At 36.8% G+C, this 26373-nt stretch overlaps 1 protein-coding gene across 1 annotated transcript in view; it reads right to left on the bottom strand.

The window, feature by feature from the left end:
- rk (G-protein coupled receptor rickets) overlaps positions 1-26373 on the bottom strand; it is a 604059-nt gene that overhangs the window by 150570 nt on the left and 427116 nt on the right. The window lies entirely within an intron of this gene.

Below are 26373 nucleotides of genomic sequence, written 5' to 3'. Positions count from 1 at the left end.
AGAGCAACGCCAGACAGAGCAGCAGAAAAGTCACGTGATCATGTTATTCATACTCATTGTCACTGTGGTCATTAATTTTAAATAAAGGTTCTATAGGTATGTGTGCGTGTGTAGTATGTCAACAGTAAAATACAAGAAAATGTAATGACCCAAAATCTCATATGCGTCGATTGCAAATTGTACTCAACCAAATATTTATACAGTATAACGACAATGTTTACTCCAATTTGTTGCAGTATTTGCACTTTAAATTCCTGATGTTAAAGCTCAGGAAGGGCTATGACAAGCCAGATCGTTCAAAATCAATTAAGTGACGCATGATCAGAACCACAGACAAGAATACGTAGAGACGGTAACCTCGACGAAAAACTTGAAATCTCACGTGACTTGTACACAGTAGCGCCTCTTACTTGTGACGAAGAAACTACCTGTCGATTTGAGGTCAGATGTATTGAAATTTTGAAACTGCCCATCGACTGGCTGTGGTGAAGGAGACGTGAACTGAGAATATTAATATTCAAACCTGTATTAAATGGTGCAAGAGGTTGAGTTGAAATTGTTTTCATGTAATTTACTAATGCCTACAATAGCAGAAACAAATGGGTAGCAGAAAAATATGGAGGAGGGTTAATTTTCTAGCTGATCTGTCCGCATTGAATTTACAAGTCACAGATAAGGAAAGTAAATTCACTGTGAGCGATGAAGCAGATGAAAGCATTCTAATAACTGTTACAACTCATGACCTCACATAGAGAATCTGTGGTAGATCTAACTTCTTGCAACGAAATCGAACATTGATTGAATTCTTTCGGCATGGGTAAACTGGTGGCAGTTCCAACTCCTTGCGACGAAATCGAACGTTGATTCTTCTCGCCGTGGGGAAACTGATGGCAGCACCAACTCCTTGTGACGAAACCGAATCTTTGGTTGACTCTTTCGCTGTGCATACGATCAAAATGGATTTGAACAGCGCAGGAAGATGCTTGTCTATATGTATTATTATCTGTTGTCATAATATTGGTTCCCAATTCTATTATTTTTCTGGTTCAATAGAACAGAGTTTATGTCCCTTCATCCAAGTTTAGCCAGAATTCTATCACGATGCTGAGTAAATGCCAAAAAAACAACTTCGGAACAAGTAGACAATGAAATCAAAATTTCCAACGTCTTGTGGTGTAGCCAGCAATTTTTTCTACGGGCCATAGCTTTCTAATAAACCTTATATCAGAATATGAAAATATTTATAACTCACCCTACATATATATATTTGCCTACGGGACAAGACGAGACACGATTTTCTTGATGGTATATGAGACGAGTATGGACTTGCTTTCCTCTGTGCAAATTCACCTTAAGAGGGCTTTAATGTACGTATACAATAAGAAGTATTGTGAAAATAAACACTAATCAACTTCTGCTAAGTGGCCACTAAAATGCGCGAATGCTATCTATCCAAGTCAAAGCAGAAGCACTGTAGAGGGGCCCGAGCGTTAGCGACGAGGGGGGCTTCCGTAGGGAGGCGTCTGCAACAGTGGGTATACACATAAACGAAGATAGCGTAAGACACTGAATATGGCATAAAAATACTCACATTACGTTTGGATTATGCATTTGTATTACTAAAGACGTTATAGGAAATATCCCGATATCTTTTCGTTGCTTGCACATCTCTGTTCCAAATATGTGGATATCTTAACTCTCGAACACTGCTATGGTTGCACCTCATGAGTTAACACACTAACTTCAGATATTTTATTTCATTTCACTTCGTATACTATGGCGAATGACTACTTTATGGGTCAATCTGTGCTTAACAGGTAAATCTAATACATTAATGTAAGTAGACTTCCATTAATGTATTTCTACATAGATTCACATCGCACAGGTAGGAACACAAAATATTTAAATTATTTAAACACTGGGATATTAAAATAATATTACAAATTTGTTCTATAAACTTTATAATAGGTGGATCCGTACAGTAAATCTGCTCCTTATTTTAACGTATTGGCATAGTTTTCAATTTTGAAAACATTTTCCTTTCATATTCTATCATGAACATTATGCTGTAAATCTTAAACACGTTTGATAAATATCATTAGCGCAAATCCAGGGGGATGAGGACGACATGTCCCCTCCAATCTTGGAACTGGGGGGCTGTCCCCCCATAATCCGATTTGAAATGTGCTTTTGGGAGAGAAATGTCATGATTTGTGTTCGATTGCCACAAAAGAAAGTGAGATGAAATTGATGTTCCCCCAGAATAAGCCTCAAATATGCCCACCTTCCAATGTTAAAGACAACTCTGTTCCTCTGATTCTCCACAGCATTGTTTTTCAACTTCATAAATATTTTGATCATCGTTATATATATATATATATATATATATATATATATATATATATATATATATATATATATATATATATATATATATATATATATATATATATATATATATATATATTTGGTCTAGGAATTAATTCGTGCGGGTGGACAAGAGATGGCGCAACGAACGGAGCGTCCCACAGTTCCGTGTATCCACACATGTGTTGCAAACCCCTGTCATCACGTATCGTTCGTAGTATAGGGCAGTGGATTAAAGCGTCAACAACACCAGTTTGTAGTTAAGTGAACATGGCGCAATTTGTGCCTGATAAAGTGTTTTTGCGGGGTGTCCTGCTGCATTACTTTAACATGCAGAAAAGTGCGACTGAAAGTCATCGTATTTTGGTGGAAGTGTATGGTGACCATGCTCTAGCTGAGCGAACGTGTCAGAAGTGGTTTGCACGGTTTAGAAGTGGTGATTTCGGCTTGGCAGACCAAGAGCGAGCTGGACAGCCAAAAAAATTTCAAGACGAAGAATTGACAGCATTGCTCGAGCACGATTCGTGTCAAACGCAGGAACAACTTGCAGCAGCATTAGGCGTTGATCAAACAACAGTCTCCAAACGCTTGAAAGCCATGGGAATGATTCAAAAGATGTCACATTGGGTTCCACATGAATTGAAAGACAGAGACGTTGAAAGACGAAAAACCATTTGCGAATTGCTGCTTCAACGACAGAGCAGAAAGGGGTTTCTGCATCGAATTATTACGGGTGATGAGAAGTGGATCCATTACGAGAACCCTAAACGAAAAAAGGCCTGGGTGAAACCAGGTGAACCAGGTCCATCACAACCAAAACGAGATATTCACTGTGCAAAGGTTATGCTGTGCATATGGTGGGATATGAAAGGTGTGGTGTACTATGAGCTGCTGCAACCGGGTGAAACTATGAATGGAGAACGTTATAGACGACAATTAATGCGTTTGAAGCAAGCTCTGGCCAGAACACGACCAGAATGGGAGAACAGACATGATAAACTTATTGTTCAACATGATAACGCTCGCCCACATGTCGCAAAACCGGTAAAAACCTATTTAGAAAATGTCGGATGGGAAGTTTTACCCCACCCGCCGTATTCACCAGACGTTGCTCCTTCGGACTACTACTTGTTCGATTGCATGAACAACGATTTGATTGGACAGCGGTTTACTTCTTCAGAAGATATCGAAACATGGGTCTCTGACTGGATCACTTCCAAGGATGAGGACCTCTTTCGCCACGGAATCCGTACATTGCCTGACAGATGGGCGAAAGTGGTGGCTAGCGATGGACAATATTTTTCTTAAGGTATTTATGTATTTTGTGTTTGTACTACAGCTTCAATGTGTGCGTACCAACCGCACGAATTAATTCCTAGACCAAATATATATATATATATGGAGACAGTCTTATCCGTCTCCCCTAATGTTGAAGACAGATTTGCGCAGCTGATAAATACACAACATTAACATTTTAGAGGGAGAAAAAAATGTCACGGCACTTATTCGCTCCCTACCCACCAGGGCTACATCTCTGAAAATAACTGATTAATTTATACTGAATTTATTCCTATCAATAGGACTAGCTGGGGAGGGTAATGCTCCCGGAAGTATGAACGGAATACACGGGAAGTATGAACGAATTTTGCCACGTAACATTCATATAGATGAAACGAAACCCTTGGTGCTATCGACCCTCGTGGCCAAGCGTGCTAGTAGCAGTAATTGCTTTTGGCATGGGTTCAAACCCTGCCCAAGGAGATTTTTATATATATAATTTTTTTGTAAATTTTCATAACACATTTTAAATTACGATAAGTTGAAAATAATACTCAAAAAGTGATTTACTTACGTTTGTGCAGATAAGTAATAATAATAATAATAATAATAATAATAATAATAATAATAATAATAATAATAATAATAATAATAATAATAATAATAATAATAATAATAATAATAATAATAGTAGGAACGGGTTAGAAGCCCCGCAGGGCTCATTTTGTTCCACCTCGCCCCCATGATATAAATTTTGTGACCAACTTAAAACAGCTGGCTAGCATAGCGTGTAAAACAGCTGGCTGAGTAACGAAAAAAATAAAACGTATTTCCCGGGAGCATTCTCCCCCGAGCAGGTCGTCTATAAATTCAATATCTAACTGTTTTCGTCCCCTAGCGTGTAAATATAATTATTAAAAGTCGCGACTTAAGGAAGCCAAGTCGACTATGTCGCTAATAATTTGTATAATGTAAAATTGGTTTTACAAAATGGCCCGGCCGAAGGACAAATGGCCAAATCAATATCTAATAATCATTAAAAGAATCTCTTGACTAAAAGAAAAGGAAACTTGTTTAGTACTTTTTTTGAACAAATAAAAAGGGTCTCAAACACATTAGCAGGGTCTCAAACACATTAAAAGACATGAGTGTTCTCTGGTGGCGAGAAAAGTAAACAATCTATAAGACTATTTAAGATATGGCACTGCAAAGCACGCCATCAGCTTTACATAACTGATTTCCTTTTTTCCGTTTGCTGTTGTCGCGAGCCGCTGTCTCTTTAACTCCACGAAGAAGATTAATTACTGGTTGAAATGTTAGAAGGACAAAATAAATTGTGTTTCTCAATTATATTGTTCAGATGAAAGCGTTCTCGGAAACAAGAGTTTGGACATCAGTAATAACTCAGTTACGTTTTTGTCATTTGTTTCCGACAATGCATGCGTGATGGATTAAGTAATAATTAGTAACTGCACGGATAGTAGCATTTTAACGCTGAGTGATATATAAAATACATGTTGGACAATGAGTGAAACGTGATCTCTGTTGAAGTGATACGGTAAGATTACCAGATTTTTTCCTCTTTCATTCTGAGATAATACAAATCTTAATGAAATGTTAAAAACCACAAATAACATTATTACTATTATGATCGCGCAAATAGAACTTATTACATTGTAAATGTTAGTCCGTCTGTACGTATATATGTTACTCCTTATCCTCACGGTCTCTTGACCGGTTGAATCAATCCGTTAACATAGAGTAACGGTGATTTAGCCTCTTCACGGATATGGCATCAAATCATGCCACTTAGTTATCGGGAAAATAATCCGAATTTTTTTCACGAAGAACAATGCTAACTGAAGGTAAGTAAAAATAATATTCTGAAGCACTTGTTTTTACTTACCATCAGTTCGCACTTTTCTTCGTGAAAAAATTCGGGTTATTTTCCCGATAACTTTGTGGCATCAAATGATGCCATATCCATGAAGAGGTTAAGTCCGTCTCGTTAGCCAGCATGATAGCAAACTCTTGAACAAAAGCTAATTTTTTGAATTCAGTTTCTTGTAATAGATAGCTAGAGTGATTATCACAAGTTCAGTTCGTTTATGAAATTCATCCGTTAATATCAAAGCGGGTAACGGTGACTTACATTCATCCGTTACTCCACATGATAACTCTTGAATGAAAATGATTTTTTTTTTTTTTTTGCAATATGTAGCTAGAACGATTATCAGTACTGAGTTCGTTAATGAGGTAAAAATTTACATCTGTTCACATCTTCACGGACAACAAGGAAAGTTTAAAGCTAGTTATTTACTATATCTCATTTTTCTAATATTGAAACAATAACAAAGGTAATAGAAGTTATATATCTCGCTGTTGGTTGGCAGCATTCACCAGTGGTCATCTACCGGACAAAATTGAAACTTCAAGTGCGTGATCCTTTTTACTGTTTACCAGACTTTATTATTATTATTATTATTATTATTATTATTATTATTATTATTATTATTATTATTATTATTATTATTATTATTATTATTATTATTAGTATTATTAGTATTAGTATTCACTACAAGACCTAAAGATCACGAGACCGAGTTCTGCTTTACGGAATTCGTCATGAGTGTACTAGGTCTGTACAACTCTTTTCGGCGTAGTCGTATTGATTTCCAGTTTATCAGTTGTCTTATCCGCATAGTATAGTTGTTGTCTTTGGTGCGAACAGTCCCGGGTTCGATTCCAAGTGGAGTCACTCGTTCGAGAAAGTGTAAAAGCTTTTTCAGACCAGCCATTTTGAGTGAGGTTTTCCTGGGTTTTCCTCATTCACACCAGGCAAATGCCGGGATGGTATCTAGCATAAAGGTTCCAGGCTACTTCCTTCCTTCCTTCCTCAAACCTTTCTTCCTTCCCTTTCCTCGATAGTGTGATAGCCGAGGAATTCATTCTTCATACGTGACGGCCTAACATAGCCGTAAATGCCGAAAGTCCAGAAATCTAAATCCTAATCCTACAGATTATTTCGAGGTAGTCATATTGATTTCCATGTTATCAGTTGTGGCCCCGCGTAGCGTAGTTGCTATTGTGCTGCCAATAGGGATGGTATCGAGACGAGACGAGACGAGACTTTGTACAGTCTCGGTCTCGTCTCGGTTTAAAAATAGCTGTCTCGGTCTCGGTCTCGTCTCGAGTCAAAAATCGCCGTCTCGGTCTCGTCTCGGTCAACAAATGCTTGTCTCGATTTCGGTCTCGGTCTCGAAGGCCAAATCTCGGTCTCGTCTCGGTCTCGTCTCGAAAGTCTCGAAATAAATAGGTGAAATTAAAATTGTAAAAATATTATTATTGTAAAGTCTTTCGTTTCTGCTTCTTATTTTTGGCCTTATTCTAGACTTAGAATTATAGTATGGTGTACTTCTTCAGAGCTAATTTGCTAGCGCTGATGCCTTCCATGCGTGTGTTCCAGTTTCAATCATCAGTGGGTATATCATATCTAGGATAAAATTCTAATAGTAACCCATATTTCACTTTCAGCAAAAGACTTTCTCATATGGCCTCAGTACTGCCTATACAATTAAACTCTATTAAATTAACTTCAGTACTATACAGTAGTTTATTTCCTTCCTTAGAATAAGAATTGTTCAATACATTCTAACAGATAATGCAAAACATAGCAGCATGAATGTATTTAATCGTACCGAAATTGAAATTTTACAATTTCTCATTTATTATCCAATATGTTCTGTTTTGACTGTCATTTTAAAAACATAATATAACGTTCATTATATGAACAAATAGGGTAAATTATTACTACAATATATTTTGTTTAAAATTGTTCAAATGTTTTATTACCGTTTCACATCTACGTGTTTAATTTACAGCTTATAACAAGAAATTCCTGAACTTTGTGGTGGGAGCTACGACACTCATCTTTGCTATGTGTGGCCTCGGGTTGCATCACGAAACAAGTTAGATTCAAAGTCAGATGTTTCGCATAGTTCGCGTCTAAATTTAAGTACATTCTGTTTCTTATATAAGTTCCTAAAGTTGTAATGCAATACATACGCATACGTATATCCACTGCCGTAACATAGATTAAGCTTATTCCTGAGCTCTTAGCGGCGCATGTGATCTTTATTCGAGAAAACCAATCGTGCGTTCATTACGTTGAAATTTTATATTGATTGAAAATTACTTGCAAAACTTGAACATACATTAAATATTCAAAAATATTTTTTTTTTCGCTGTATGACTTTCGTTAAATTTTGGATCCAATTTCATCCTACCTTACCTAGTAAATTTATACAGTATATATATATATATATATATATATATATATATATATATATCTGAACATAGTAGTAGACTATGTTACTTTTTGGTCAAAATGAGTTAGAATACTTTTTAAAATAGACTATGTAGTGGTGTAATAATGTGAGTCTAATGCCATCTTATTACTTTGTAACTACTTAGTATAGTTTGAAAAACAATATTATAGATCTTAGTTAAGGAACCGGTTTTTCGCTTCTCCTGTAAAATTACGAAATTATGACTTGGTTTAGTTTACCTCTTGAGGTCTCGATATAAAATCATCACCATCATCATAATCAAGCATTATCAATCCACTGCTGGATGAAGTCTTCCCAAGTTTTCTCTACAACTATCTATCTTGGGTAATTCCTTTCCAGGTTACTCCCCAGTGGTTCCTGATTTTGTCACAATTTCTTGTATGTGGACATTTCCTAGGCTGTTTTTGTCACGTGGTATCCAACAGCGGCGTAGCGTAAGGGAACGCCGGTATGCCCGGCATCCCCTGTTAATAAGAAAAAGTACGTATTTCATTATATATAAATTGTCTGCTTGTAATTATCACAATTATTTCCACTGCAATCTTCTGGCGCGCTCTCTCGACTTACTTTGACAGGAGGAACCTACGCATGCGCGTCGCTCAGATGCACATTTTCTGTTTTTCCTCCTGTCGTATGCTATTTTCCTCGGGCTTCCAGGCCTACTGAAAGCATCGGGGGTTTTCGTCTGCTTTCTGTTGAATGCGCATGTGCAATACTTCCCTTCTCACTCCTCCTCATCCCTTTGAACCCTACATTCGCTTTAGATATACGCTGGCATATTCAAGTATTTCCAACTGTATATATTTTTCACTAAGCTATAGTTTCTGAACAGAACGTACGAGCCCTAATATAAAGGAAATAGAACAAAATGGAAATGGTTAGTTCAACGCATTTTTGAAGCATGCCGGTTATGTAAATAATAGTATTAAAATAGTTATGCCTTAATCGTAACTAAATGCATCGTAATTATAATCTTCATCGTAAAGGAGCTCACAGACACAGGCATAAATTTAAAGCATTCTGTAGAATTACGGTCACCGATCTGGTAGGACAAGAGAGACACCACTCCCCGTCACTCGCAAAGATTGTGCCAGGGCCCTTCAGTCACTGGCACAAATCTCGGGGACAAGGGGAACATGTTCCCTACAATCTTGTCCCCCCCAATAATCCGATTTGAGATTGTGATGATGATGATTTCTATCCGACTGCCACAAAGGAAACTGATGTCCTTTGACTTGTTTTATTTTTAAAAAAGGATCGTATTCTTTAATATTTCATTGTCATTAATTATTAGTAGTCTATTTTCAACTATTTGTTTAATTCCTGTAACAATTCCTATAATGCTATTGTGGTAATCATAATTTTGCTCAGATAAGAGTATTGTTGCGCCAAATATAGGCTTGATTGATTTTCTTTCATAGTTTTGGGGAAGTCATTATTTGTATTGTTATAAAACAAATGTCCTAAAATTTTAATGTGGATCATTGTGGATGCGTAAGTAGAAACATGTTAATTATTATTATGCATTATATTCAAATTTCAGAATGTGCTCACGGCACTGAGTTGTAATACGATATTTACCACTATTTAATCTACATCACTTGGTATATAATATACGAATACAACAGGTTTACCTCAGAAATCTGATTCATCTACTGTAATATGAGTCTCTTTTCTCCCCTCCTCCCACAATAAGCCTTAAAATGTGCCCTCCTGCCGATGTTATAGACAACTCTGCTCCCCTAATCCTCCACAGCACTTTTTTCAACTTCATAAATATTTTGAACATCGTTAAAAAAGGAAAGGATTATGGGAACAGTCTTACCCATCCCACGAACGTTGAAGACAGATTTGCGGCCTTGACTTCAGTATCTGGACCCCAGGCCCCCAGAGTTGGTTTAAGTGCTTTGTATTTACATCTTCAAATGATATATACACTCAGGCCCATATTCACGAACGGGCGTCTGAGTTCCGGACCCAAGATGACAAATTTTTAGGGGCGATATATATATATATATATATATATATATATATATATATATATATATATATATATATATATATATATATATTGAAAGAACGAGATTGACGTGTGGTATGTGGAGAAAAAAGCCGCCCACGAGAAAGAAATGAAGGGAACGATACTGGAAACAATGTTCATACAAAATGGGGCCTAGTTTTCTCGTCACAACGGTAGTGGCAAGAAGGAGCTGAGACAATTGGTTATTAAATTCTAACGTAATCCACGCATTCGCTTCTCTATGCCCCACTATACCTCCAATTAGGGGAGCTTCCTCCTAAATTTTGTATAACCCTATATTTCCATTCGGAATATCTATATATTGCTGCTTGCAGTAGTACTATATCGCACAAATGACTAACTTTGGCATCCCCTTTTCGGAATATCACGCTACGCTACTGGTATCCAATCTAAAATTGTTTTCGGCTATCGATCATAATTTCGTCTTGCAATATGTCCATCACATTTTCCGGTCTATTTTAAACATTATTTCATTAGTACCAGTTATTAGTTAACAAATAATTCATTTCTATATATTTGGGCTGCAAATAGTTCATATCCTCTACTTTTGGAGTGCAGACACGCTACTTTTTGATCCCTGGCAACACTGACTCAATTATTTAAATCAACACAATGTAAGACCCCCATTTGCTGTAGTGGCTAGTACGCTTGATTTTGGTTCGCATGGTTCCGAGTTCGATTCCTGGTTGCGGTAATGTTCAACGACTAAAGTTTTTCGGATTCCACTATGATCAGTAACTCCACGTCTCCTTTATCCGCCCTAGCATAAACGCGAGACGTTAAACTAAAACAAAACAAACCAAAAATCAACACAATGTGTATTACTAACTGTAAGTCTGAATAATTGCATATAGCTATATGGTATGGATCGAGTTTGAGGTGGTCGGTGGTCAAACTATAACAAATGAAATGCAGTTAGGGTGTAATTAAAATTTTAATAAAGCAGCATCTAAAAAATACACCAGGCCTAAGGCTTAGGGAGAACAACTAGTGCTACTGAAAAGTTGCCAGTTACGTTTAATTTCAGTTACAATTTGCTTTTACATGTATTGCTGGAACGAAAACTTTGGCATTAACATTATAAGTAGCCCAAAGACTATGAAAAACATCGTGTTTTGAAAACATTCTTGCACCATGAAACAAATTACGAGTAATTTTAAAATATTTTGCACTTTAGCTACGTTATTTGCACTATATTTATAATAATATTTAGCAATTTATTTAAGTTCCCAACACTGATTAAAATAATGTAACTGCGACTTGTTGTAATTAAAACTACTGAACACTAATGTTATAATGTTCCTGCCATTTGAGTTATTAGAGATCTCCAAAATGTTGATGTTAGTTATATGTATTGCCCTTTGTTACACTGAATAATATATGTGCTTTTGTGGTTTAATTTAATATCTAAATTAGAAATATGTAGAGCTCTTTCGTGGCTAAGCATTTAGCCTATGGCGTGAGAGACCCGGGTTAGATTCCCGGCAGGAGCTCATGTGGTTTAGATTCAACGTTAATCAGTAGGTTCAGTCTCATATAACCTCGCTGCAGAAAGAGGCGTTAAACTCGATTAGAAAATGAAATGAAATTTTTGAGTTTTACGTCCCACGGTTATGCCGGTTAAGCTAAAGGAGACTGTGATGATGAGAGATGAATGAAATGGTGGAATGAAGAAAGTGGGAGGAAACGGGACAACCCCGAGAAAACCCACGCACTAAACTAAATTAACTGAACAGAAATATGTAACATCAAACGTAGTGCAATTTCAGAAATTAGAATTTTATGTTGCGTTGGCAACATTGTTTGTTTATCTAGTGGTATTGCAGAGTATCTAGAAGAATTTCCCCTTCCATATTTCACACAGCATGTTAAAAAATTCAGAATTTTTAATATATATGACTATTACATATAACTAGATGAAATACCCATTTTTCGCATGGGACCAGTATTTGGAAGTCAAGGCCTGTGGGAGTATCACTATCTCAGCAACCGCGAAAACTATGTATTTGACACTAATATCGGTCATTTTGTATTATTTTTACATGTCTCGGTACTCCCTCCCCAGCAGGTGAACCCCGGCCCGCATGCACTGGTAGCTGAATTTGAAAGTCATCGCTAATGGAAGTGACACCATTGATCTCAACGACCGCAAAAACTATACATTTGACACTAATATCGGTCCTTTTCTACTACTTTTACAAGTCCCGGTAAACGCCCCTCCTGATTCAAAATTTAAAAAAAAAAAACGCTTCTTCTTGGTCTGAGGCCTGGGACATTACCCAAATTTCGTAACTCTTGGACACTCGTCTGGTCCCCAGGCCGCACACAGGCAATCAGAAAGACAGGCACGCAGACACACAGACAAACAAACTCTTCCATTTACTTATATTAGATATGATATACAGGCGAGGATCCAAGGGGAGTGTTAAAGGGGTTAAACCTCCCCTTGACGCTCAGCTATACACTGTATAAAATGGGCTTCAATCCTACTTCTTTCTTTTCACTGGATAAAATGTCAAACTATGGTTTAGCCCCTCCCTCGATCATATCCTAGATCCGCTGGTACAGCGGGGGACACTTCTAAATGGTACACCATAGCCGTAAATCTCCATATGGCTGTACCATTTAGAAGTGTCCTCCGCTGTACACACACACACACACACACACACACACACACATATATATATATATATATATATATATATATATATATATATATATATATATATATATATATATATATATATATATATATATATATGTTGAGAGAGGGAGACAGAGATGACTATACACATCAGCAGTGGATTTTGTTTCGGGAGAGGCTTGAGAACAAGTAAGAAATATTTGTGTTGTACGTGCAATGCGAAAAAATGATCATAAATCTATTTCGGGAGGGGCTTCAGTCCGATAGTCATCCCCTAAATACGCCACTGAACATTAGTCAACTGTTTCCATATTACCTAATACAGCAACAAAAGAAATTTTGAGTAAAAGTCAATCTTAATAGTTGTCTATATCAATATTCGGGACGAGACCGAGACTTTCGAGACTGATCTAAGTCTCGTCTCGATTTATAGAGCTCCGTCTCGGTCTCGGTCTCGTCTCGGTAGATAAAAGGCCGTCTCGGTCTCGGTACCATCCCTAGCTGCCAAAATGTCTTGAGCCGTGGCAAAAATGCGAACAAGCAAAGCTCACACCCTCACACACCCACGCCTTGAGCCAATAAGGGTTCAGCTGATGCTAAGCGAAAGAAAGCAAGTAGAGTTATGTCAGCTGATAGTAGCGCTTGCAACAGAAAACTAGGGATCAAGTCAATGTCGTATATCTTTAACACTGTCGTTTTCGGTGCGAGCGGTCCCGGGTTTAATTCCCATGCGGGCACTCGGTCGAAAAGTGTAAAGGCTTTCTTTAGGCCAGTTATCTTGATTAAGGTTTTCTTCATTTACATTAGGCGAATGTCGGGATAGTATCTAACATACAGGTCCCAGGTCGCTTCCTTTCCTTCCCGTTCCTTGGATAGTGTGATCGCGCCGAGGGACGTTCATCCTTCATACGTCACGAGCTAACATGACCATAACTCCTAACTCCTAAATCCTAATCCCCCCCCCCTTGTATCAGTTAGTTCGTCATTATTCATCACACACATTTTCTTGCAGTCAAAAACAATAGCATGATTGTAGAACGTTAAAAGATTCTTTTAATTTTTAAGAGTTCTTATTTCCGCCAGTTGACGACGCCAATCATAAAAAGTAGTTCTTCATTCAACAGTTCGTTTCGTGTGTTCTTAAATGCATTTTTGCGATATTTCTGTCAGATAAACTTCATCTTTTATTCAATAAACTGTAACGAATAGATTATTGACATTCAAATTTTTTAGACGAAAGGGAATAATAAAGAAATCTATTTTGTTAGTCTAATAAAAAGTTTAAAAAAAAGAATAAAACCAAGATAATCGCCTTTATTCTTTAGTACGAAGTAAAGAAAAAAAAGATCCCGGAAGTAAACAAAGGAAAAGAATAAAATGCTATCCTCATGGATCTGCACACATACGTAGGCTACATAGGATTATATACAATCGATTCCTCTTTGAAATAACATGCTATTGCACTTTAGTACTTCCTCCAACCACCAGATGGGGGTGAAAGACCTAAATAATAGTCAGTGGTTAGTGAAAGCTTTTTTGTGTTGCCGATAGAGGCGCTGCTTACTTCATCAGCTAAAAAAAGAGAAAATAATCAGTACGCGGAAAAGATTTAAAAACCACTGCAAAGGGCATGTGGATGTAACTTGGATCCTATCCACTTTACCTTTTTGATATATCGCATGATTCTTTTTATGCAGTCACCTATTAGTGCGCCATATTACCCCGCGCCAGAATTTTAGTGGGTCAAATGCATTTAACGACACGCAAAGCTTTTTTAGCCAATATGGTATGTACTATTACAACTTGACCTGAATATTATTATTTTTGTATCCCCTTTTTGTGTAATTTCTTTTATTTCGGGTAGTTACAAATTTGTAAACAAACAAACGAAAAAAGGTTATCGCAAAATTACGGAAATATATTAACAAAATTATTTGAAAAATAGTTCTTTATCAACCTGTGTTTGTGTATGTATATATATGCAGATCTGGGGGAATGACTCACGCTGTAACGTAATGAAGAATTCGAGCTCAAAGCTAGCGGAAGAATTTGTAATAAAGATAAAAGCATTACTTGCAGTAGTGCCAGTACCATTACATTAATCATCTTTTAACTTACAAGCTGCAGAAAGAACATCGTTTTAAAGTGCTACCTTACCTAGATATCTTTTCGTATTTATCCAGGAAATAGAAACTACATTTCTTTTTTCAAAATAAAATTCACATTCTGATTCTACAAGCCATATTATACGTCCAGGAAATTAGGATTCTTTCTTCAAAAGAAAATTCACATTCTGATTTTAGAATCATGTCATACGTCCGGGAAATTAAGACTATTTGTTTCTTCAAAAGAAAATTCACATTCTGATTTTAGAATCATATCATACGTCCAGGAAATTAAGATTCTTTCTTTATCCAGAAGAAAATTCACATTCTGATTCTAGAAATCATATCATACGTCCGGGAAATTAAGACTTTCTTTCTTCAAAACAAAATTCACATTTTGATTTTAGAATCATGTCATACGTCCAGGAAATTAAGACTTTCTTTCTTCAAAAGAAAATTCACATTCTGATTTTAGAATCATGTCATACGTCCGGGAAATTAAGACTTTTCTCAAAATAAAATTCACATTCTGATTTTAGAATCATATCATACGTCCAGGAAATTAATATTCTTTGTTTCTTCAAAAGAAAATTCACATTCTGATTTTAGAATATCACATCCAGGGAATTAAGACTCTGTATTCAAAAGAAAATTCACATTTTGATTCTAGAAATCATATCATACGTCCAGGAAATAAAAACACACTTTTTTCAAAAGAAAATTCACAGATAATGAAAGTTGTTTTCTGCAATTAATTTAGCGTCCGAAGAATGTATTCCATCTCTAATCTCTATACTACAACCGGGAGTTGTATAAATCTACTAGTACTTCAAGTTTCAATATAGAAAGTATGTCATATAAACCAAACTCCTTTACGTGGTGTACACGTCACACTACTTGTTTTTAGAAATGAGACTTAAAGATTTGAACACTCAGCGCCATTTACTATCTTTGATCGCATTTTCTTTCTATGCAGAAGATAACAGAATGCTATATTGAGCGTTAAAGAAGTTTCGTATGGAGTGCCATTATCATCAAAAGATACGTCCATTTGAGATATAGCGTAGCAAAAGGAGACGAAAATGCTCGCTGACACATGAAGCAGAAGAAACGAAAGAGAGAAGGAACGTGAAGATCACTTACAATTCAACTTCACGTCACGTGGAAACGAATCTCTCTCTCTCATCGTGTATTCCGGTCGAATCAGTACAAAAGGGGATTCCATTGTAGGAAGAGGTCACTTAGGTACGAAAGAAAGGGATTCATTTGACCATTTCCACTTCTAAACAGAAAATTCATGGAATCCAAGGACTTGTATCGTTTTCTTAATGAACACTACGATAGAACAGGTGACAATGAGCTGTCGAATTTCTTGTTTTGGAATTGAGGAAATTTCTAATTGGAAACTGAAACTGAAATCAAATCAAATCTTTTAGTTCTACGCCCCACGATTACGCCTGTTTAGCTAAGGGAGAACATTTTATTTATTTTTATTTTATTTAACAATCACCAGATACAGCTCAGAGACCATTTTACACTGGATATCCAACAACAACAATAACAATGGAAAGGATTTGGGAAGGTATCGGCCAGGGCCTGTTTAGTAGGTACCATCCCACCATTTGCCTGGTAGGACTGAGGGAAATCCTGGAAAACCTCAGTCAGGATGGTCGGCAGCGGGATTCGAACCCACGACCTTCCGAATGCGAAGCCAACGCTCTACCACTTGAGCTACTTAACTCGGAAGATAATAAAGGCAAGTGAATGATGATGAAATAATTGGTGGAATGAGAATGTGGGAGAAATGAGAGAACCTAAGGACACGATGTTGTCCACCACAAACTTACTTGGTCGAGAATCGAACCAGGTACCGCATGCACCAGAGGCAAGCACTGTACCACTGAGCCACCGTTCAGTCTCCATCATTGCTTCGGAGCCCATGTTAATAGCAGGCTCCACTCCTCATAACTTCACATCTTGTTTCATGACCAACATCAGAGTACCCACACAAAATTAATTTTGGAAATAGCTCATCTTGAAAATATGATGAGAAAGTTGTAGCTAGTCTCGAAAATTAGATGTTTTTTATTGGAGGAGGTCTCTCTCGTCTCGATACACTAATTCCACGATTATGTCCTTTAGGCTAACGGAAACGCATGATTAAGGAAAGAATAATTGTAATAGAAAAAAATGAAATGAAATCTTTGAGTTTTACGTCCCACGGTTATGCCGGTTAGGCTAAAGGAGACGGTGATGATAAGTAATGAATGAAATGGTGGAATGAAGAAAGTGGGGAAACGGGAGAATCCCGAGAAAACTCATGCACACGGTGTTTGTCCACCACAAAGTTCACTTGGCGGGGGCTGGGATCGAACCCGGGATCCCAAGCACCAGAGATGAACGCTCTACCACTGAGCCACTGCGGCCCCTGTAATAGAATAGAAGGTGGAAGGAACTGGGGAAATCACAAAAACGCCAATATTTTATCTTTAAATCAGGAACCATCGCACCAGAGATGAGTATTCTTTCAATATATATAGTATTCTCTAAATATTCTCTAATAATACTACTAATAATAAAATAATGTGTATGTGTGTCTGTCTGCTACTTCTCACATAGGTAGAAGTGACCTGAAACTACCAAATTTGATACACGTACTCATCTTCACCAGACCTAACCCTGTACGAAGTAGAGATGGCCGGTTCCGGATCTGACCGGATCCGAAGATCCGGATCTCGGATTTCAGATCTGGATCCGAAATTCTAATCTCATATTTGGGTCTAAATTCGGATCTGGATCCGAAATCCGGATCTCAGATCTTGATTCTTATCCAAACCCATATCCTAAATTGTGATGAACTTGAATATCTAAAGTTCGCGGAAAGTAATTTCACGATGTCCTGACAGTGAAGAAGAAAACAGAAACACCAATACTGACAAGTTCGGATCTGGATGAGGGTTCGAATGTCGAATCTAAGTCCGCCCGGTTCCAGGACCGAGTTGGACACCTGGGATTTGGAATATCTGGAACTAGTATACATTTAAAACCGTAATATAAAACTCGAATATTTAAAATTCCTCAAGAGAGCTATTTCATTGATAGTTAAGAAAATAGAAACAGTTAAGACAAGTATTGACTAGTTTTTACGTATATTTATCTTGCTCAGTCTGCTCAAAATATCAAATGTATATCTTACAATTAGATTTAATAATTATTTAGTAAATCACAATATGAGCAACGAGAATAAACTATGAATTTGGTGCCCCTTATCTAGATTTGAAATTTCGGATTCAGACGTAGGATCAGGCTGAAAAATAAATATTTGAGATCTGGAAACCGAAACATGTGCCAGTACCAAGATCGTAGCAGTTGTAATGCAAGCGGAAGGCACTACACTAATTCCGCATGTACTTTGGGGATCACGCGAAACTAAAAAAAGATAAATATTCTTTTTCAGGGGTAAGTCGCTCTTTAACATGACTTTTCATGAGTGTTGTGTTCAAATACGAAAACTGTAATGGTGACTTGTTTGAAATAAAGGCCTTTTCTTTTTTTAACAATAAAGTTAGGTACTCTCACATTGGGGAAAAATTAGCAAGGCACATTCCACTGATTAGGGTGCTGACTCTTATTGAAGCTTTCACATTGAACAGGAAGATTTCCTCCTGTGGGTATCGGATTGCCACAATTCATCTTGCTCAAGTGAGTCTGAAACTACAATTAATAAAGAGTTTGTTTTGTCTAGCCTTCCTGAGATTAGAAGGGCCTTCGACAGAAAGTGCAACATACAAATATTGCAAGGTTAAAATATAATAAAGAACAAAGGTAATACAAAAGTGTTATGGAAACACTTAAAAGCACAGCAACCTACTATATTAGTGAATCCGAAAAAAGTTTTGACGAATTTTAGATATTCAATTTTATTATCACAATTTCAGATGTAGGTTTGGATACGAATCAAGATCTGAGATTCGAATTTCGGATCCAGATCCGAGATCCGAATTTTGAATCCAGATCGGAGATCCGGACCCAGGTCCGAGATCCGGATCTCATTGGGTCCGGGATATCCAGATCCGAACATTTTTGGCCATTCCTAGTAGGAAGCTCCTTTTTCGATTTTGGGCTCGAGAGGATCGGACTGGGAAGGATAAAAATGTATGTGAAAACGCGTGCACGTTTCTAGCAGTTTCAAATAGCGCCTTATGTGTATGCAACCCTTATTACTTCATGGTTGTTGCGGGTTCATATAACAGCAGAGGATAAATACCAGAGATTGGAATAAGAACCTTTTTTTGTTATCTTTTAATTGATGTTCTGAATTAAAGTTCGAAAACGCTGGTGTTTACTATTTTTATCCAGATTTTGAATTAAGACTCGACAACAACTGGTGCTTACAGCTAGTATATACAGCAGCCAGCACCTTTATCATTGTGTTTTCATGTTATTTTACAATCTCTGTAATTCGATCCGTCAGGAACATGATCAGTTAGAAACACCCATGTGCCTCAGTGAAACTCGAACCCAACACAATTGGGTCTTGCGATCCAAAGTCGAACGTTTTCAAAATCCTTTGCATGTTACTAAACCACCACTCTACTTAATCCAGCCACGAAGACTTCAGACAACTGAACCACCATGCAACGCGATGTAACTAAAGTTAACCTTATCTTAGCTAATCCAAGTCAAAATTACCTTGATTAAGCTGAACTTAGAAAGAAAAGGTAACTAAATCTAAGTTAATCCTAAGTAAGCTAACGGAAGATAAGCTAGTCAAAGTTACAGAAAACATTAAATTTACGTTAGTGTCTCTCACTCCAGGATGGCTTGCCTCAACGGAATGTGTATTTACTGTTTAGTTTGCGATAATCAGAACGGACCAGTTGCAATTGTTTATTGTATTATTTGTGTTGCGTTACAATACACAAATTTTGCGAAGACCGATTTGGAATGGCATAACACTTAATAGATAGCAAATGAAGCACAGCATCAAAAACTAGAGCTGAAATGCGAAACGATGAAGATATTTCTTGATTAAGAAACCATAATAAATTCGTTGTACGCAGCTGTAAAAAAATAACTTGTCTTCAATAACTTCCTTCCATTGACTGACAGAATATTCCAGTCAGTCCAGACCGTTGCCAGATCTGAAGATTAGAAAGTAGCGAGGTTGTACTCCAAAAGTAGCATATTTGAACTATTTGTAGCCCAAATATAACAATGAATTATTTTGCAGCAATACACTTTCGATTTAATGGAAACAATTGGAGTTGGAAATACGTCAGATGTCTGGGTTGGCAACGGTAAAACGGTGACCGCAGTTTCGGACTGTTGGCGACGGTATCTTAGGGCAGACTGTCATAGCATAAAATAAACGAATTTCCAAGGAGATATGTTTACTTAAGTCAGTTTTGTGGGTTCTACAATACTTTACAACGTTTGCAGTATGTTTTTCCACTTTTATTCCCAAGGATGTTATAAAATAGAGGATCTGCCCATACGTATGTTCATCATATCAACTCAATGAAGCCGAAAAACAACCGAGCATCGTCTGAGCCGGCACGTCTGATTGGCTACTCTCCTTTCCGCCATGATTGTTGGCTCGAAACATTGCGATCTTAGTGGCACGGAGTGGGCAGAGTAGGTATGACGAAGCTGTGACGTATGGCTTCACGATTTTCTTGTATGGGCAGATCCTCTATTTTATAACATCCTTGGTTATTCATTTTTAAAATTCATTTGCTAACTTCTTTTTCTGGAAGTCATGAATTTGGAAAGTTTTCAATGTAACTCTGCTTACTTACTAGGTTCATGTGGATAATACAGTAACACAATAAAATTTGCTACGTTCACGTTCATACAGCTCCGCACAAATATTAAACCTAAGAATTAATTGAGGTAACAGCACTGTAATACTCAACAGTCAACAAATGTCTAGTGTTGTCAGATCTGGAAATTAAAAAAAAAAAGCACTAATACAAGAATTGAACTAGTATTTAACATGTTTGTTTTAGAAAAAACTATTGTTCATTGTGAACAGAATACTCAACAAACAAAACTTTCATTGCATTATGTAAAATTAATAATTTCTGATTTCATATATGAAAATACAAAAGTAGCACATTCAAGAGTTACAGTTTGCAGATAATTAAAAGCAGCGCAAAAAAAGTTGCGTGTCGCATAATTCGAAATTTTGGTAGCGAAGGGACTTTAAAAATCGCCCAATCGGCTATTTGTAGCCCGATCCGACAATACTGGAATAGCATCGTTGGCTACAGTGTATGACCAGCGAGAAGCAAATATTAGAAACCAGTCTGTGCATCAGAGACGGATCTAGAAGATAAAGACTAGGGGCAACCAGAACCCAGACTATGATAAGTATGTCATGAATTTACTACACTTTGAAATATATATATATAATAGCTTCAATTATTTTTGTTACTCAAAAAATCAGGGGGGGGGGCTGGGCTCCTCCGACCCCGAGATAGATCCGCCACTGCTGTGCATATAGTTTGTGAGAAACACGGGTGATCCTTATTTCCCACTAATCCCCATCACCTGTGTTTCTACTGCTAATAATAATCACTTCTGCCTTAATTATAACCTGAAAAATACAGTCTTTTTAGCAAAAAAGACAGAGCATTTTGTCGTCGAGTACCATTTTTATTTTTATTTATTTGTTTATTTATTTTGTTACACGTGTGCTTTGAACTAGTATAAAATTAATATTTCACCACAAATATTTTATTTACTGTTTTTTTTTTTTTAAACGTTCAAACAAACATCATTAAATAGTCTGTTTTTGTTTATCATACAGTTGTTTTGTTGACGAGAATTCGTTCCTCCTATTTCCAGCAAAAAAAAAAAAAACTCCCGTTGAATACGTTGAATAGGAAGAAATGATATTCTGGCGACAGAACGCAATTCGTCTCCACCCTCACACCAAATCCTACGCAATCAGTTCAAACTAGGCTTTACGGCGCCATAACGATTCTCCCCCCTTTTTTTTTCCTCCTGCAGAATGGACAGCGAAACAACTAGAAGAAGATTTATGTTCCTGCGAGTTGTAAAAAAAAGTCAGTGACAAACGCCTGTTAAAATGGGTGATGTTTGTTTTGGAAATGTATCCACTTTAGGAAACACAAATTAGAGGATAAACGTATTCATTGGTATTCACATTTTTACAATTTCAGGAATGTTTTCCATTCTTTTTCCGAACGTAAATACACTTCTGTTCACAAGAGAATGTGTATATTTTTCCGTCTTTACTCACTTTTTTTTTTTAAATGGGATAAAAACGGTTAATATTCTCCATACATGGTCCAATGAAACTTCAGTAAGAGTTTTAAACACGTTAAATAGTATACGATTATCATTGAACTGGATTGTTGAATAGCCTCAACCAGGGTTAAAATTGGATCTGAACGCATGTCACAAGTCTTCAGTGTCCATCTTTGTCTATTGTAAAATTTTAGGAAGTGGGAGGACGCCACAGAAATCTTTGTAAGTGGGGGAACGACATTCCCGCGTTCCCCTCACTTACCTGTGGCCTTAATAAAAGATTTCATACACAATCAATTCTACTACAATAATAACATTGAACTGTAAGATTAGGTGCTATATTTTTGCTTTCAGCTGTTCTCAGCATGTTAAGAAAGATTATTATTATTATTATTATTATTATTATTATTATTATTATTATTATTAACTTTACTCCTTAAGAGGGACGTAAAATTCAAAGATTTCAGTAGGGCCGCGGTGGCTCAGTGATAGAGCGTCCACCTCTGGTGCTTGGGGTCCCGGGTTCGATCCCAGCCCCCGCCAAGTGAACCTTATGGTGGACAAACACCGTGTGCGTGGGTTTTTTCGGGGTTCTCCTGTTTCCTTCCACTTTCTTCATTCCACCATTTCATTCATTACTCATCATCACCGTCTCCTTTAGCCTAAGCGGCATAACCATGGGACGTAAAACTCAAAGATTTCATTTTACTCCTTAGGATTAAACAGGAGTGGACACATCTAGAGCATTTATTCCGAAGTTGGTCGTCCACCTGGTTTGCGACAAAAAGCGTAATAAAAGCTACGAAAATTTGAAAATCATCAATTTTTACTCTAAGTTCACTGATTTCTGTTTCGCTTCGTTACCTCGTGGGGTAAAGGTATGGCATAGGGGTTAGGTTAGGGCAACATCTACATATATCCGCTATAATTAACTCACATTCATGGCAACATCTCTGTTCAACAAAGCAATATTCAGAATACAAGTGTACGTTACTTTCCCCACAATCCAATAATGCAGTAATGTTGCGCACCAAGTACTTCCTTCCGTTTTCCAAATAGTTCCATGTTTATAAGTGCTTATATGAAAAAAAAATAATAAAATAAACACTACTTCCGCTCTCCTTATGTATTATCAAGCATACAAACGAGCAAATTATCCATTTCTTCTCGGTTAATCTTCAAAATTTTACTAGAAACTGACGACCAACTTTGGAATTTAATCCACATTTAGTATGGATAAGAGCTTCGAACATGGACCATAAACACTTTTTAGTATGTTTCTCGAGTCTATAAAGTTCTTGTTACTAATTGAATGTGAACAATAGTTGCGTTAACGTAGCTGTTAGCAATATAAGTTTCACGGGCATATTACAGCTGTAATTTATTAAATTAATATTTTCTTTTCATTGAGGTTTCGATTATTGATATAACAGATTACGACTTTAATATGCACCATGAAGCTACCGTTGGAATCTATTTTGTAGTCTACTTTGAACTATTGTGCCATTTTTTTCAAAATAAATAAGTTATTTTGCCGTTACTGTATAGTAAACAATAAGAACTTAAGAGAAACCTAAGTTTGCATTGCACCTTTTCTCTTCAACGTGTTTGATTAGTCTGCTGTTCGCAATAAGTACAGTTTAGGTAATGGTTTATTGCTACACTGCAAGGTAGAACAAAGTATACACAATGTTAATTCACATTGCAATAATTTGGAATTACTTGTACTTCTATGCTTTTAGATAGGTTTAACAAGAAATTAAAGCCTGTGACAAACATCTTGGCATTTCAGCTAAACGAATAAAACACAAGCTCTGACGCGACGTTGCCGAGTGAGAAAGGGGTGTAGCTATGGTTTGGCTAAGCAGACCAACTCCGCGCGATCAGGTTTCAGAGGGTGAATGGGTACAAAATAAACGTGGCAATACCGCAGCACTCTCATTTGCTAGCAGCATTTAAAGGGAACTTGGAGCGCCGCTTTCAAATGCCAAGATGTTTGTCACGCCGTTTAATAAGCTTTGGACAGTAATATGTAAGAAATATTGATTAGGTAAAAAAAAAAAAAAAAAAAAAAAGTGTTGCATATTCTTTATTCTGCTTTATTGTTTTACAACAAATATATATATATATATATATATATATATATATATATATATATATATATATATATATATATATATATATATATACATATATGTGTGTGTGTGTGTGAGTTTGTGTGTGTGTGTAATTGCAGTTTAGACCGAATGGATTGCTTTACAAGCTTGTAAACAAACATCTTGTTTGTGTTGTCTCTTCCTAATATGTGCTTCACATAATTGTATTTAATGCACGCCGCAAGAGGAATGCTTCACTAAAACTTCACTATGCAAGACGTTTGATTATAATCACTTCACTATGAAATGTTAGTCCTTTCCTAACCAGTTCCAACTTCACAAATGACTATAGTCACTGTCCTTTCACAAAGAAAAAAAGATCGCAGCAGCACTGCACTGTCTGCTACAACTAATCTTGAAATATTATTTTTGATCCTTACTACAACAGTATAATTATTCACAAAGACTTCAGCTTCTGTGTCAAGTTGAAATGTCAGTCACAGAGTAATCCACTAGTGCTTTACAGGTGTTCCTGAAGTTATTATTGCAGGCTACAGATGTCAGAAGACTACAAACACCTAAACACAGACTTCTCTCACTGGCTATTGTATATGACATCAAAGAACTGAGTCCAAGAGCTATGGAAGTCTAGTGGTATCTATCTCCATTTAAAATGATCTCTAACAAAATATTTATAGGCATTTGAGGATTGATGTACAAACTACGTCTCCTACGTTCAACTACCTCTCGAGCAACTGGTCAATATAATACATCTAGTTGATCAGAAGGGCTCAATTCAATATTGATTCCAAGATAAATGGGTTATTGTTAATCAGTATCGGTATTGTTAATCGAAGTTCGTGTCCTCGCTTCTACTAAGTTCATTATACTGGATAAAATAAGCTTTCCAACTGTAGATATGACGGCAGAAGGGCCAGCTAATCCATCCTGGATGTTAGCTACGGCTCTTGTTGCCTCTTATCCTGTCAGAGTCGCAACAGTTCCCAGCACATCGACAATAACTTCAGGAGTTACTGGAATGTTCTGAATGTTTTGCACACTACAAAGGATAGACTAAGAAAATGACGTGTAGTCAACTTCCCTTAGTACTTCTTCCTCAATTCGAACTTCCACTGAATATGTGGAATGGCTTGGTCGTGCTATGCTCACTAGACGACGCCTAGGACGCCTTTTGGTCCGTTGAACCATCCCTGATGAGCCAGGCAGGTTCCAATTGTCACTTTCTCTGTCCATTACGTAGGCATAAATAACTACGCGTACTAACAAGTAAAGACCATTGCTGTGGTCGTTAATAAAGTAAATTGTATTATTTCTAACTGTTAAGTCTCTTCTTGAAGTAAGAAATACTTATTGTGTTTAAAATAAACAAAATCCTTTCTTTTGTATATCACTTTGTATTCCCTTCATAATAATTCTTCCGTATGTGTACGCACAACTCCACCTTTTTTCTTCGCCTGATTGGGCAAATTCAACAATAAACTTACGTCTACAGTTAATGAAACACCAACCGCGAAGTAGACTCTCAATAATGAAAGCAATGCACTCAACAATAAGAAACGAGTACATTTTGTTACGACAAAATAATTTGTATTCGCAATATGGAGAACTGCACAATACATGTTTCATTTGCATTTTGTCACTCAATCCTAATCAGTCGTCATATTTTACAGTGGGAAGGCAACTTATACCAACAGAGTTACCAGCAAATCAATTGGTCTCTTTCACACTACCCCAACATCCGTGTTACATGATATACAGTACATATTTACTTTATGTACTGTGCATACTCACAGGTGTATGTGACATCCCGTGGCAGGGTATCAGTGTATCCGCATTATCTACCAAATGGCGAGGAATTGTTGACTAAGGACTTTCGCTTCATTCATCCGGATGCAACACAACGTTGTGTGACTGAACAGTGAAGGTGCTGATGCGCCACTACAAGCATGTCACATATACTGTACTTGCAAGTAAGTATTCAGAACACACAAAGCAACCGTCTCATGTAACACGAATGCCATAATATTTTGAAATTGACCTTTTTATTTGATGGCACCTTAGATTTAAAAAAAAATCACCTTACGTGCGAACAAACAGCGTCTGAGATGAATTTTTGGATATATTTATTAACTGCCTTGAACTGGATTTTTATCATATGGCTTTGATTAAAATGCTCATCCTATGAGGGGCAGCC

The sequence above is a fragment of the Thermobia domestica genome, chromosome 14 (assembly GCF_964235325.1).
Source record: "Thermobia domestica chromosome 14, izTheDome1.hap1.1, whole genome shotgun sequence".
Taxonomy (NCBI): Eukaryota; Metazoa; Arthropoda; class Insecta; order Zygentoma; family Lepismatidae; genus Thermobia; species Thermobia domestica.
Note: the sequence above shows the minus strand (reverse complement) of the source record. Positions and strands in the feature narration are given on the sequence as shown.